At 39.0% G+C, this 16,153-nt stretch overlaps 1 protein-coding gene across 1 annotated transcript in view; it reads left to right on the forward strand.

Moving 5' to 3' along the window:
- Nucleotides 1-2,457: 2,457 nt before the first annotated feature.
- LOC102314191 (helicase ARIP4) overlaps nucleotides 2,458-16,153 on the forward strand; it is a 79,860-nt gene continuing 66,164 nt past the window's right edge. Inside the window, exon 1 of the mRNA XM_014338990.2 lies at nucleotides 2,458-2,624. The gene's annotated coding sequence lies outside the window, so the exon portion shown is untranslated. The remainder of the gene's footprint in view (nucleotides 2,625-16,153) is intronic.

The following is a 16,153-nucleotide window of genomic DNA, read 5'->3' on the forward strand; positions in this document are numbered from 1 at the left end:
ATTATAAAGCTTCAAAATATATCACTGTCTATAATAAAAATAAGACAGTTTGTAAGGGGGTCTCTTAGTGTATTTTTGTACTTCTTTGATCTTATGAAATTTGTTATTTATATATGGTAAAACACAGTCTTCATAACTTTAGTAATAATAAATTTATATTATTAATAATATTTTTAGTTTAGAGTTCCAGAAAGTCCTTTATAGCTATAGTTAATATTAGGATTTCTTGCCTCTGGTTTTTAAGACAGGATACAGCTGTTAGTCAATTTACACACATTTTAAATTAAAAAGGTGTTGATGGGCTGGTGTTTTTAATGTTGAGAATTTTTAAATATGATATGTGTATTAAATATAATTAATTTATTTTATTTGTTTTTGGTGTGCAGTATCTAACCATTTATTTACAGATCATCACACCCTTGTGTGTCAGACCTTTGCTTAAATTCCATAATCTGGTGTTATGCAGACCATCTACCAAAAGAGGGCGCCATATCAATATGAAAAAGAGTCATGTTTTTCCATCAGTCCAGGAATGTGTGCAGCAGACCACCTGCTGATCAGTTTCATAACGGAGAATATTAACCCCGTTTAATGTATAACATGTTTAGAAGGATTAGGGAGAAGCTGGAGAGGCAGACTGTTCACATGCATGGTCGAGTTGACATTAAAGTCAGCTGTTCTCTTTCAAATGAGACACCTGACACATTTTTGAGTTTCAGTTTTGGTTTTGCAGAGAGGATGACACATATTTTCAACACGAATCAGAGTCTTTTAGTCCAAAATAAACAAAATCATCTGATCGTGAAGTCACTGATCTATGCTCAGCCAACTTACATATTGTATTTAAACTGTTAAATATTAAAAACACACATACAAAAACTTAAAATCTACAGAAATAGATACTGTAAAGCAAAAAAAAACTTGCTCTCACAGCTTTTTTTGAAATCTGTATTCTGGTCAACAGCTGGAGAAAGATGCCAGGGTACAGGTCTGCTTCAGAGAAGAGTCCCGACTTACTAGATGATACTGATGTACTGGCTTGAAATCATCTGCTCCACTTTAATCATGAGCTCTTCTTATGAAGCAGCCAAACCAAGGCTGACCTTTTGGTTTTAAAATGGAAATGTCATTCTTTCTAAAAATCCTCTTGATTTAACTGAACTAAAAAACAAAACAACAGAAAAAATCCACATGCTGTTAACTTGTTATAGCTTGTTATAACTGGTTTAGCAGTCAGTAAATAAGGTGAAACCAGAATGCAAAATATTATGAAAGAACCTTTTCCTGTTTATGGAGCATGCAATTTTTTTATTTTTAAAATGCTGAAAACAGTTAAGTAGCACAATGGGAAAGAGACCAGCGGCTTTGTGCATACCGCAAAATTCAAACTCTGTTAGATATGCAGTTATTCAGCTGGAGAGTTTATTTAGGACATAACTCCACGTAAGTGGGCCAGACTTGTGCTGGCATGGCTGCGTGAGCTTGGCAACATTAGGCTTGGTACACTGATACACCTACTGTGGCATATCCTTTCTATTAAAAACATTCTCAAAAACAATATTTAGGGCATTAAAATTAATGTTTAGAAGTTAAAATATTGGCCCAATATTCAGGTTTCATGTGTTGTATATGGAATACCTTTATTCAGTAATCACACTACACAGTTGTGCTACTATCATGAGAGCACATTCTGTCCAGATCTAAAAAATCAAACAAAAAAACAAAACAAAACACAATGCAAAGAGCTGCACATTCTTTAAGCTATACGGGCACCTTTAAGTAGTAGCATCAGACAGTATTTTATATGATTGTCCAACTTTTACAGACTTTTTGTTGTCACTGTCCCAGCTAGAAGCATTTTCGCTGGTATCCAATTCAAAATGAGCATTAAAAATATAGCAGACAAATACAATTTCGGTTTATATATAAATATATATAAATATATATATGAGACACTTAGAACTTCAGAGGCCAGCCAGACTGATTGGAAACACTTGCATGCATGGGCGCTTGTTCGGAAATCATCGGACATCTGAACAGGAAATTGCATTATGTTAATACCAGTTTATTAAATTAATTTCTTGATCTTGGCCATCTTAGGTAAGCTACAAGCAGGTTTTACACATCCAGACGTTTTGCCGATAGATTACTAAATTTTCAAAAATTATATTTTGGGGATTTTTTGTTTGTTTTTTCGCTATAAATCAGGCTTTCTTCTTCTTTGTTTTTGCACAAAGTGTGTTGTTGTTGTTTTTTTAAACAACTACTAAATTATATTTTTGGATGATGCAACAAAGGCGAACAAAATGAACCGCGTATTACGCATCAAATAACATTTGACAGTTTAACTTTCATGCAGTCCTTTCCTCTGCTAACCAGCACTGGAGCCCACAACACTTTGGATGCTCGGGCACTTCCGGAACTTTCGTAATGGCTTTTTTTTTTTCCTGTACAGAGCGCGTGCAGGGACCAACAGGACCGACCCTCCTCTTTCAGTAAGAAACCGATGAATGGGTGAAAGCGGCCAAGCCTGCCCTGCCTCTCATTACCACTTCCTAAATAAAAGCTTTTTTTCCCCTTTTTTTTTTACTTGAAGGGACTCATCGCAGAGACGGGGACGGAAGGTGAGAGACACACGCCGGCTTTAATGTCCGCTTTCGAATGTTTTCTTCCTGCTAAAAGCATTTTCCCCTCTCCTGTTGGGCTATTTTGGAGCGTCAATTAGGCTCCAGACAATAGAGGAGCATGCTGCACTTGCACCCCCCACCCCTTCTTCGCTTCCTCCTCCTCCTGTCTGCATTGCTGTTGCAGCCCCCCCTCTTCTGTGTTATGAAACAAGCAAGCACGCTGCTTTCATTTTCGTGTTAATTTTTCTATAGCAGGACTTCGGAAGAAGTAGCCGACACAGAGATGCAGTCAGGGGGACACATTAAATAAGAAGCGGATAGGTGTTACTTAACAGTTAGGCTATGAAGGGAAAGCATAAGGAAAGTGACTTATGTAAAGACTTATGTAAACTGAGGCTTTCTGTTTATTAGGATGCCGATTAGCACCATCAGCAGCTTAAGCTTTAGTATTCCCGGGATCTTTCACAGCCACTTTTTAACTTCTCCCATTGCTTTTCAGTTCGTTTGTCACACTTGTGCACAGCTTCAACCAAATGACATCACTCGAGACAGTTTGTAGGACTTTGCACAGCTCCATCTAGAGACACAAAAGGCTTCCACAAATATACAGCAGTGAGCATCTGTAAGCACTGGAATATACCAGTTGTCTTAACACGGAAGTTAAAAGTGCAGAGGAAAGTGCATCTGCGCAGAAGTATGGCAGTTTATTTAACTGTACCCACACACACCACTGTGCAAAAGTACAGAGGATTTTATATTTTTTGTTTTCAAGGAGCCACACTTTCTAATTATTCCTTGAGTAAATAGTTCTCCAGGCTTTCTGAAGTTTTCACTCAATTTTCAGTCCAGTCCTTGTACCGGACCAGAGGGTTGCCATTTAACACCGGGCTATGAAGGATTAAAGCACAACAAAGGATACCTAGATCACTAGAAGAACTTGTGTTGTGTTTATACTTAACGGACAACTTAGCAATTTATTTTATATTTTAAGGCACTTGGTTACCAGCAGCCTGCTACAAAAACTAGTTCCTTCAATTTCTTTGGTTCAATCTGTGGAAAATGCCAACAACATGGTTTGACAGACATAAACATAGTATTTTTTTGCAACAAGGTTATCCCCAAAAAGAAAGTAACATAGCATGAGGTACAGTGTCTCTAAAGAATCTGTGGAAACTACACAAGTGGAGGACAAAAGAAGAAGTGGCAGGTCTAAAAAAACTATTTACAGCAGATGAACAGTGCCTGCAAGTCATGAAAAACACTTAAAAAATGCAAGACCTGGCTCATGACCTTAGACATGCATCTGGTCCTCTGTCCATCCAGCGACTGTTCACTGAAGCCTCATCAGAAATGGTCTCAGTGAAACGTTGGCTGTCAAGAAGCCATTCTTAAAGGAAACTGGGAGAAAGGGCTGAGGAATGCCAGATTACTCAAGAACTGAACTAGAAAATAACATCCTCAAGGGCTCTGTCATGGTTTAGGGCTGAATTTCAGCCGGTGGTGTTGGAGATCTTAGAATTATGAACACAGAAAAATACCATCAGATTTTGATCCACCGTGAAACACCATATGAAAATTGCCTGATTGTGCCACAGCTTAATTTTTTCAGCATGATCATTATCCCAAATATGCTGCCAATGTAGTAAAAGCATATTGGGACAGAACAAAACACCAGAGAACACGAATCAGTCATAGACTGGCCTCCCCAGAGCCTGGACCTGAACGTTATTGAAGCAGTGTGGAAACATATTTGACAGAGAACCGAAAAAAAGGGAGACAACATCCAAAATATGTTGGCTCTGGATAGTGTGTGGCTCTGGATAGTGTAGTGGTAAGACTACGCCCCATTCGGAGCGGGAGTCACAAATTCGATTCCCACCCAGTATCCAGTAAGGGTCCTGGCTTGACCCCCCATGCTTAAAACCAAGCCCTGGAATGGCGTGGCTATGTCTGCAGCTCAAGAATTTCACTACATGTTGTACCCTGTATAATTGTGTATGAGACAAATAAAGGTTGTTTACTTAAAAATAGCTTTGAATGTCCTTCAAGAAGCCTGGAGAACTATTCCTGCAGACTACTTAAAGAAATGACAAGAAAGCTGCGAGAAGAAAGAGAGTTGAAGCTTCATACCACATTTCTACTTTAAAGCTCATTAGAAGTGCACAAACTCTGGTTTTGCAACCTGAGCTTATGGAAGCCTCTTTACTTTTAAAAAAAGAAAGAGACAATAAATTCTATCAAGCTCTTATATAAATCTTAAACGCTTCACTAACTGGCCGTCAAGTGTTGTGTTTTTTTGGGGTTTTTTTGTGGGGGTTTTTTTGGGTTTTTTAGTGAAACTTATTGTGCTGCTGGTAGAGATGAATTTGAAGTACCGTTTTGAAGGTTACATTGCGTCTTTTCTTACTTAAGACTGTCTGGAATGATTCAAACTCAAGCTTTGATATGATCAGGTTGGCAAACTCCCAGACTTGTCAAATCTGGCCGTGTATGTATTTGTCCAGTTTTGGCCTTTGTTTCCTCTCTCGCTCTCTCTTGAACAAAATACTGTTTGCAGGCTTGCATACTTCAAACACAGGTCAAGATTGGTTAATTACATTTTTGCGGGGATTCTGTTTAGATCCAGATTCTCAGTATAATTTTGAAAGGATGATCTGGGGACGCTCCTGTAGTGCTCTTTTCATCCCTCCAGTCACCCTTACATCACTCGGTCTGTTCCTGCTAATGAGCTCAGCAGGCAGCTCAGTACAGGAACACATCCCTAGAAACAGCACAGGAGTGATGGGAGCAAGGTGGCTACCGCTGGCCTGCTTGACATTTATGTATGGTGATGGGGGTTGAGCACCAGATGAGATTTCATCTGCTTGACGATAAAAGGGGAAGAACTGCCCGCACTAGCATGATAGCGCTGGTGGCGAAGTCGAAAATGCACTTTTAGTTCTCACTTATCAAATGTTTCAAAGCAGTTAGGGTGAGATGTGTTCATGTAGTTAAAAAATAAACAATAAAGGATGGAGGATATTTGTCTACTAAATGTACTTTCTGCAGATGAATGTGCCAACAAGGGAATCGGGAAAGAATATCTGTCTTTGAGTTATAGAAGAGGGCATGTGTGTCATGCGCACTGCTTCCCATACTGAGTCCTAAACAGCGGGTGAGTGTTGTAAGTGTCTCTTTGACCTACGCTTCTTGTAAAGACGGGGGACAAAAACCACAATGAGATAGAAAGTGATGGATGCCGGGCAGGGCGCTCTGACCTGGGTCAGATGCTAATTTTCAGAGTTGAGTGAAACATCACAGCAGGGAGTTCGGATTAACTAGAGATTTGGTTTTACTTTATCTCTCCTTGTGGCCAGAAAATGTAAATCAGTGGAGCAGAAATGGAAAGAGAACGAGTGAAAGAACGACGGAGCTGAGACTGAGCTCCGGTGCTTCTTATGTTTTAGGAAATTCGTAATACCAACACGAGTGGGGTGGATGAGCCACTGTGTCTCTGACCTACTGTAATAGTTAACCTAACTAAATGTCATTTTAAAATCTTTAATAGAGGAATTGTCAGCAATTTCTCTTTTTTACTGTGACACATCAGGATTGATGGAGGAAGTGTGAAATTTTGCAAAAGGCTCATTTTTCTTCTTGTGGCTAATTGAGTGTAAAGAACAGAGGGGCAGATGCAGAGAGCGACTGCTGTCTAGCTTACAGCAGTGAACATGCTGAGTGTTACTTCTGTCTAAAACTGCATGCGGAAGAGTGGTTTGAAGTCTGTGACTGTTCTCTTTATGTATGAGCGTAAAAACCTCAGCCAGTGAAAAGAAATCTGGAGACAGGGATGTAACTAATGGCAGCAGCAGAGTGGCTTCTCCCGAATGATGTCGCCCATCAGAATAAAAAACCCTCAGCATCAGTGGAGTGTAAGAGTAGTACTAAGTACTCCTTTATACTCAGTTCTTCACACCAGTTGTAATGGTTTTGAGGGATCTGTGGTGTGACAAGCATATCGATGCAAAAGCGTGGCGAGTGGCAGCAGTTGTGATGTCACCATTCGTCAGAGTGACCATGACAAGCTTAAACCAGACTTGTCATAAAACCAAAGCACTTAAAACTTTGAGAGACTTTGTTATACCATCTTTATTTGTGTAACTCAGGCTGCTGAAACATTATCTCCAGTATGTGCAGGAAATAGCAGTTAACAGCCAGTCAAAACCAGCCAGTACGCCCAGAGTTGGTGTGAGAAGGCAGGACCAAAGTGGTGGAGATGATTGGGGCACGTTATGAGTGTCTGTATTTGTATATGTATGTTGTTATGATAGGATTGGTTTAAATAAGTTAAGCAATTTTAAAATATGTTTTTTATTTATAAATGTAAAATATCTCTAGCGAATCCACAAAAAAATCCAACGTAGCCGAATTCTGCAGTACTCAGCAAACCTTGGTGTGGCCATAGGGGTATGCTATGAAGAGGGATTAGTAGGTTATCGAGCTATGTCGAACATGTAGTCAGAGTTTTCAGTGTCACAAACGTCATTCTCTTTTTACTGGGTTTAAAATGACCAGAAGCACCATGATTTCACTAATTATTTTGCTTACAGCATGTTGTAAGTGTGATAGAGATTCTCTGCTGGGAGAACATGTTTTTAGGTGCATGTTAAGCTGTAGCTTACTACTGCCTAGTTACTACTCATAAGCCTGTTTGACACTGCTGGAATTGCAGCTACTACTGCACAAAACACACAGTAAGAATACCTGTTTAATCAAGTTCACTTTGATCTTCCAACGAACTAAAGCAATTTCAACGTCTCTTCTATTAGGCTGTGGCACAGGAACATTTAATGTTTAAATGTCTCTACTTTAAAGTTTCAGACTAATGTGCAGCAGTCACATTAGAAATAAATAGCTCTGAGAGGGCACTGTGATAAAATAAATATATTCACTCAAATTAAAATGTCAATTTTACTGCTCTGTGCAGTCGATCACCAGATTAAGGATTTTCCTCAACATTAATCTCTTGTATTTGCAACGGTGTTGGCCTTGACTGTTAAAATTTTTATGTTCTTTATAGATTTGTGTCACTGTTTTACTATGATCAGCTGATAATCTCTCCGATTGGAGCCAGTGGCACTCATAGGGATCATTTTGTGCAGGAGAAGAGTCATATGATGCTTGAAAGGGTGCTTTCATGTGGGCCGCACAGAGCCTGAAGCAGAAAGTCCAGCTTAATAGAGAAAGCTGATAACCACCATCGTGATACCCGTTATTTCCAGTTGGAGTTTTGGGTTTTCTTGAGTCAGCTAATGCAGAGAAAGCCTGGCCGTGTTGACTTTCCTACCCTTCAGGCCTTTACACATTCAGTGGGGAATTAATTTGAAGTCCTGCCTTCATGTTCCTTAAGAGTCTGATATTTCTCATTTTCAAAATTCGATGTCATGTTTTGATTTATTACACTGTGTCTTGTCTAACAGTATAATTAAAAAAGGGGGATGGGGTGGGGGTAGCAGCTGCATGTGGGCTGTTAGCTGAAGCAAGGTAAACAGTTGAGCATAGGGGTTGTCTCCTGACTGCTTTTTCCTTTAATGGAAAGTTACTACCGAGCCTGTCTTGTGGAAAAATCCTACACACCCTGAGATGATCCCTTCAGGGCCTCATCCTACTAAACTTTTAATGATTTAACATCTTCTTTCTGAGCACCTGCTCAGTTGTAAGTTTTACTCCCAGAGTCAAGGATTGTATTGATGAATGCAAGTCTGCTGTGATGTATCAGATTTTCAGTGCTAGATATCTGAGAGGATAGAGTCTGTTCACATGTCTGAGTTTTCATCGGCCACTTTTTCCTTTCTTTTCAGTAACACACTGTGAACTCATTGGAAGTGGTCTCAGTTTGAATCTCAGTGTTTGAAAACTGCATTTAAATAATGGGGAAGCTATCCACTGCAGGATTTATTAGAGGTCATTCATTTATTTCGTGAAAAATATTTGGTGACATTTTCAGATTACAAATTATTGTAATAATCCCTGAAAGGAAATTGTTCTGCAACAGTTGCTCAAATGTCAAATTTCTTAAACTGTACAGGTGCTGGACCCAAAACCTCCTTGCAATTGCTTTGTTTGCTAGCAGTCACCTGTAGTTTGTGTGGTAGTATCTGACTAGTCTGTACACTTTATCTCTCATGACCAGATGCTCACAAGTGGTCCCTATGGGTCTGTGTGACTGTGGTCTATGATGCTACGGTGACCCACAGGGGTTAAAAATTTACTCATTGCTCTGTTAAGTCTCTCCTTCTCTCTCTAATCCATGAATTCTTGTACATATGCAAATATAAACTACACAGCTTACTAAAGCAAACAATCTTAAGATATGAGAATTTCAAAAGTTTTGGTCAGATGTGGTTCAGCTTAGGATCCGCAGTATTGCAGTGTCTATGACAGCCAACCCTCTTCAGTGTGTTTATTAGTACAGCTATACTTGTGCATCTTCCACTTAACCCAGTGGTAAAGGTTGAATTCGTTTGCAGGGTGTTGAAGATTCCAAGAGACCCGATACATCTTCACTGCGTGGGTGTGTGGCAGTCCAGAGAACAGTGTTTGTTAGCATTGTTTTTATGTTTGATCTGTGACCTCTGATATGCAAGCTCTCTCTTCTCTCCTCTCAGTTTTTTTCTTTGTGCATGTTATGATACCTGCCTGTGTAAATGCACCTGTTTATTGTTGACATTAGTCATTTGTTGTCCAGTATCCATAGCTACACCTGCTGCATGTCTATCATCTTGTTTACTTTCTTCTCTGTGTTCTATCTAAATTACAGCACTGTGTGTGTACATAGCTAGATGCTTGGATTCCTGTTTGAACATGATGTAGGTCAACATGTGGTTTGAGGGTTGCTTTTTGTAGCCAAGATTAGGAAACTGTCTTAAAATGTGAAACTTTTAAACACTGTGAATTGTAGGCCTACTAGAACAAAAGGAATACACATGCATGCACTGACAAGCCTTTTATTATTTACACTTATTCAGCTGCTTGTTAATAGAAGCAACTGAATAAGTGTGTCCATATGACAAGATCTCAATCCAATAGAGCACCTTTGAGATGTAGTGGAGAGTTTCATCATGGATGTATAGTGACAAATGAACTGTGTGATGCTATCATGGACTGGCATGCATCTCTGAGAAATGTTTCCAGGGTCTTGAATCTGAGCCATGAAGAGAGAACACAGTTCTGAAGGCAAAAAGAGGTGCAACCCAGTACTAGCAAGGGGTAACTAATTAAGTGGGTTGTAATTATATAAAATTTTGCTCTATACCAAAATTTAATTAACTAATGGACTGTGTGATAATTTAGTACCAGCAGTCCTTATAAAAGAAAAAAGAAAGTAATAGTAACTATTGTCTGCTTCATGATTTAGCACTTTCTTTGCTAATTGTTTTTTTCCCCCATTGGTTGTGTGTTGTTTGAATAACATAAGAGACTTTAATAGAGTCTGCTTATTGCAGGGATTTTGCTTTTTTCACTTAAAAAAGCTCAGATAAGTGTTAATTCTTACTTTTTAAACTCTTTAGACTTTGTTTTGTTCCGAAGTTGATTTTTCTCACAGGTGAGGAAAGGTTCCACGACTTCAGTGATGAGTGCTTTTCAGCTCTGTTTGACCAATGAGTAGAAGAAGAAGGGGAATATTAGATGCCTACAAATGGTGTATTTTAACCACATTTTAGATTAAAATAAATAATAAAAATGTTTGCTCTCTTTCAGTCAAGTAGTTTTTTTTTTTTTAAAAATCTACATACTGTTCTGATAAGCAGTTTGTTTCCCTTTAGAATCGCATTCAAGTTTCATGTCTGATAAACATGAGAGGAAATGGATCTTGGCAGAGGTGGATGAGAAAATATGATTGGATTTCTTTTAATAAACATTTGTTGGCTTGCCAGAACGGCTTTAAAAGATTACGCCTTAAAGTCACAGACAATATTAAAGATGGATGTAGCGACTGTGGCATAACCTGTTGGTTTCTGAAGACCTATTTTCAAACGTCTTGCTGAGCGTTGCCACTGTTGTCATCTTGGTTGCAAAATAAAAATGCATGTGACAAGGAAGGGTGGATTTAGGTATGAAACCGTAGACTCATTGACTAAAGAGTTGTCAATTACAAGTGGTTAACCAATGAGTGTGCAGTTTCTACCAGAGTGGCGTTGGAGTGATGTCACTCCTGGGTTGACGATGTTTCTGTAGTAAAGTTCTACAGGATATCGACCCCAAGCAACTGATAGGTGACCACCCTCACCCCGCAGCTGGTTGTGGTAGATGGTTGACTCTACCTAGCAGCCTAGTTCTTCCTTTTAACAGCAAGAGGTTTCTTCCTGTTAAAAGGGAGTTTTTCCTTTCCATTGTCATCAAGTGCTTGCTCAGAGTGCTTGCTGTTTGTTTATCTGGGTTTTCTCAGTATTGCTGTAGGGTCTTTACTTTACAATATAACGTGTCTTATGGCAACTGTTGTTGTGATTTGGGGCTATATAAATAAAATAAAATGAGATATAATACAGGTCTTCAGGCCCTTCCACATTGGATTGGTTTTTTGACGCAGAGACTGTGTACATGTTTTATAGTGTCTAGAAGAATTATTTTAAAAGAGTTTCATTTTGCTTGTGATAAAATTTAAATTGATTGCTGTTAAGGTTCTGAGTCATCTTAACATCTTGATTGCTACAAATACATTTAAATGTGTTTCACACACATCGATAGAATCCTAGCTAAGTATCATTGCAGAAACTTTTCCAATCATAGATGTTTTTTGCACAGTGAAGAAAAAAGTGATTTTCTTCTTCCTGTTGTCACCTTTTCCCTTTTCTGGACTTTGGTCTCCAGTTTTGTCTCGTTTTTTTCATGCTGAAGCTATCATGGCTTTTCCAGCAGGTTTTTAGTTGCCTTGTACTGAGTGCCTTATAGGTAGTACAGATAACCTAAACAGAAGAGACCCGTCCCTGCTAGTGTCTGCACATGAACCTTAAACAAACCCGGTGAACCTACTAAATCCTTCCTTATTGGCTGAAGCACAGCCAGCTATATCCAATTGGATGCCATTGTGGCCTGCTGATATGTGATACCTCCCATGCTGCTCCTCAACCCTTTACCATTTTAAGTGCCTGGACCTTGGTCATGAGAATATTGATTAAGCTTGAAAATCTTTACATTATTTGCTGGTGACAATAGTATGCAAATAAATACAATATTTGTACTTAAATACTCTCCAGCATAAAAGAAAAGATTTTCCATGCTCATTGTTTCAATTCTAAAAGCTCTTTAATGAAATGTATATGATCATATGTGGGTGTAGTCTGTTTTTTTTTTTCTTGTTTTCTTTGCTGTAATGCAAGAGGAGATCAGGTGGGCAGGCATTAGATGTGAGTAACATTTGGGATTGGCCCAAAGGTTTAAAAATAGTCAGTGAAGCAAGCCTGTGCAGATCAACATTGTTCCATTGATCCAGGTCACTAATTTGTGAGTGTGACCTCGAAGCTAAAGAATTAAAATGAGGCTAATCCTGGACAAACTTGTACATGTTGTGGGTATTTATAGGCTCAAAGACAGAATTAGAAAAATGGTTGCTGTGTGTGCAGGTTCAGATTAAACCAAGCAGGGTCCACTTGTTAATGAAAAAATACTGTTTGTTTTTACGGACTGAAAACGTTTCCTTTTATTAATAGTACCTGCATTAACACTATAATTTGAAATTTAGTGTGTACTGCATTGGATTTTGCAGTGTTGTGCAAATAAGAAATAGGTGAAGTGATTAATTGAACCATGTCCAAACAAAGGGCAAAAGCAGAGTTTTTATAGGTCTAAAGAGCCTGGAATTGATATTTGATATGACCACCTTTGTTCTTAAATATAGTCTGAACACTCTTAAGCTTTCTTGTATTTTATTTAAGTATGTCCAGGAATAATTTTTCTGGCCTCTTGAAAGACATTCAAAGCTCTTCTTTGGATGTTGACTTCCTTTTGTCCTGTTCTCTGGCAAGATGATCCCGCACTGCTTCAACAATGCTGAGGTCTGGATTCTGTGGAGGTCAATCCATGACCGATGGTTTTCTACTGTGAGTTTTTCTATCGAGATATGCTTTTACTGCTCTTACGTTCCAGATGGTATTGCATAGTGGATCAAAATCTGATGGTACTTTCCTGTGTTCATAATTCAGTCAGTTTTGGCAAGATTTCTTGTCACTGACGTCAATGCAGCCCCAAACCATGACAGAGCCTCCGCTGATGGTTGTAGACACACTTTCTTGCACCCTTCTCTTAACCAGCTTCTTTATGTTTGGATTCATCTCTCCATAAAACCTGTGATCACTGATTTTTTTTTTTCAGTCCAGTTCTTGTGTAATTTGGCATACCTCAGCATTTTCTCCCACTTTCTCTTAATTAGGAATGGCTTCTTGATGCCCAACTGTACACTGAGAACATTTCTGATGAGGCTTCAGTGAACATTGAAGATCCAAACGCCTCTCTTGGGTCCTGTGCAATGTCTGCTGAATTTTTCTCCATTGCTTTTGAGGGCATGACATATTCTTCATCTGCTGTCAGGCCTGCCACTTCTTCTTTTGTCTTCCATTTGTCCAGTTTCAACAGGTTCTTTAAGGACACACTGCATACTATGCCACATTTTCAGCAATTAGCTCTTGGGTATTATCGTGTTGGTACTATTTTTATGTCTGACAAACTGTTTTATCTTTGGCATTTTTTGCAGACTGAACAAAACGAAATGGCAACAAATTATGTTTTTTCTTTGATTTTTATCAAATGCTGCTAGTAACAAAGCCCTTAAGATACAATTTAAATTTGGTTCTTTGTTAGGTTGACTGTTATGTGTAGACACAGAACTGTTTCATCCCTTGACTTGAGGGATTTTTTATGCTTGAAGTAGCTTGGAAAACTTTGAAAGTCCTTCAGAAAGCGGGGAGAACTGTTCCCCAAGACCACAGAAACAATCCAAGAAAATCTGGCTCTTTAGAAGCAAATTATCACTAAATGAGGGATGGCTCAAAACTTTTGCACAGTCCTGTAATTAGCATGTGTTTTGGCAACACAGCCATATAATGCATAGCTGTGTCTGGTGATGATGACGCTGGCGTACAAAGTCAAAGGGTCACCAAACAGATTTCCAAAGGAAGACGTAAATCACAGCCTAACTGTGAAGTACACCCAAGTACATCCTCTAAACAGAGCATCCATAATGATCACTTTACAGAATAACATATTCTATTTATAAAAGCAACTGCACTGACATACATTGGGTAGAAAGAACTTTGTGTGTGTGTGTGTGTTTGAACTATGTGTCATCTTGTTTTGGATGAAAGCAACTTGACTAGATTGGTAAACCCCCTGCCTCCCTCCCCACCACCACCAGGTTTCAGTATTGTGTAATTCTGTTACACAAGCTAGGGGTTGTGATGCAGATCTTCTAAGTCTGTAAGCCACTTCAATATAAAAGGAAGGTGTTATACAATATCCATTTTCAGAGCCGTGAACCGAAGCGTTGGTGGTCTGATTATTCTTGCAAATGACCTGCATTTGGGGAATGTGCGGTGCACGGTCAGCTGACATCAGGGTAGTGCGTCATCAGTGTGTCGGGTTTTGAGTTTTTCAAAGGAGGAAACTGATCTGTTGTTAGAAACGCTTCAGTCTTTTGTATCCCTTTTCTGTGAAACACATGTGATGGAGAGGTACAAGTGAACAGCTTTCAAAAATACAAAAGCCAGTGTCAGCCCTTTCTAATTTAAGTTTAAATGAAGAGCTTATATACAAGTTTTTTTTTATGGGAAAGCTTGACTCTATGTAGTTCATGTTACCATTCCCCCCCCCCTTCCCTCTTTAAAATCTGCATCGAGCTTCCTGCAGGTTTTATAATGAGCGCCTGGTACACACTGTTCAGCACTGCTGACGTCTGAAACCAGGGTGCAAGATCACTGCGTTAGTATGTGTGAGCTCTTGTTACATCCTTTTTTTGCATGTGAAACCAGTTTGAGTGTGAGAGTCCTCATCACATTTAGAGCACATTTTTGAGGGTTAATATTAGATTTGGGCTAAGATTACTCTGGAAAATAAATGTGTCAGTGAAGGGCCTTGGTATAGAGTACAAAAGTGTGTGTGTGTCTGAGAGAGAGAGAGTTTGTGTGTAAAGTTTAATAAGAAAATGTGATTTTTCATGCGTATGAGTTCTGTGAAAGAAAGGGATGGAGAAATTAGTTTGTGTGTGTGTACAATGTCTTGCATCTTGGCATACATCTTGTATAACTTTATTTTTTCTTCTAAGCTGAACAGTGGCATTATTAGCCAGATCTTATGTAAGCCAGCTTATGCAAGCAGCTGTCTTCTCACTGCCCCCCTCCTTTATCATTTTAACTTTACTCTTGCATGCGCACACTCTCAGGGGATTTCAACAGCTAATTACACGGTGTCTCTGGGTATGTAGGAAAGCATTCTGTACTTTACAGGTTTTTTTTGTTCCAGTCCAGTTCTTGAGTCATTTTGCATACCTATACTGTTCATCTGGCCTGATTCGTTCTCTTTTGTCCTCTGTCTATTCAAAGTCTTTACTTTTCTTTTTAATAAATACTTGACACTATACCAGGATATTTTGTTTTAAGCTGTTTGGAAATTGCCTTGTTGGTGTAAAAATCCACAACGTCAAGTTATGTTATCTTTGGGTTTTGTCAGATTCAACCAAAGAAATGGGAAAGAATTATAGAAAATTATGAAGGTTTTCATACTTGAATGATTCATAGCTCAGTGTCAATTGGCTTAACAAAAAAACAAAACATCCATCCATCCATTCACTTCCGCTTATCCTTTCCAGGGTCGCGGGGGTGCTGGAACCTATCCCAGTTGTCATAGGGCGAGAGGCAGGGTACACCCTGGACAGGTCGCCCGTCTGTTGTAGGGCTAACACACAGAGACAGACAACCATTTGCACTCACATTCACTCCCGCATTCACATCTATGGGCAATTTAGATTAATCAATTAACCTATCCCCACAAACTGCATGTCTTTGGACGGTGGGAGGAAGCCGGAGTACCCTCATACCAGCACCGTGTGGCACAGTGGTTAGCGCTGTTGCCACACAGCAAGAAGGCTGGCGTCTTTCTGTGTGGAGTTTGCATGTTCTCGCAAAAAAAACCAAAAAACATTCCTCTGAAAATGATGAGGTACAATGACTGGACTGTAAATCAGCCAATGTCCAAAGAAAAACTCTAAAAGTTCTTCAGAACTGCTGATCAAAACCACTTCAAAATATTTTTGCTTCTTGGGAGCAAAACATAAAGAAATGACTCGGTCGTTAACATTTTTGCATAGTTCTACATGCTACAAATATTTTAAAAATGTATGTACTTATTTATTTGATTGTGTTTTTAATTAGTTTTGCTAATATCTGTTACATGAAGATAGAACATGACTTAGAGATATTTAAGTACAGAGTAGAGCTGGGCGATAGAACGATAACGATATGTATCGCGATATAACTTTTACTCGATAGAGAAATTAA

The sequence above is a fragment of the Haplochromis burtoni genome, unplaced genomic scaffold (genome assembly GCF_018398535.1).
Source record: "Haplochromis burtoni strain Fernald_Lab_line unplaced genomic scaffold, NCSU_Asbu1 Contig_60, whole genome shotgun sequence".
Taxonomy (NCBI): Eukaryota; Metazoa; Chordata; class Actinopteri; order Cichliformes; family Cichlidae; genus Haplochromis; species Haplochromis burtoni.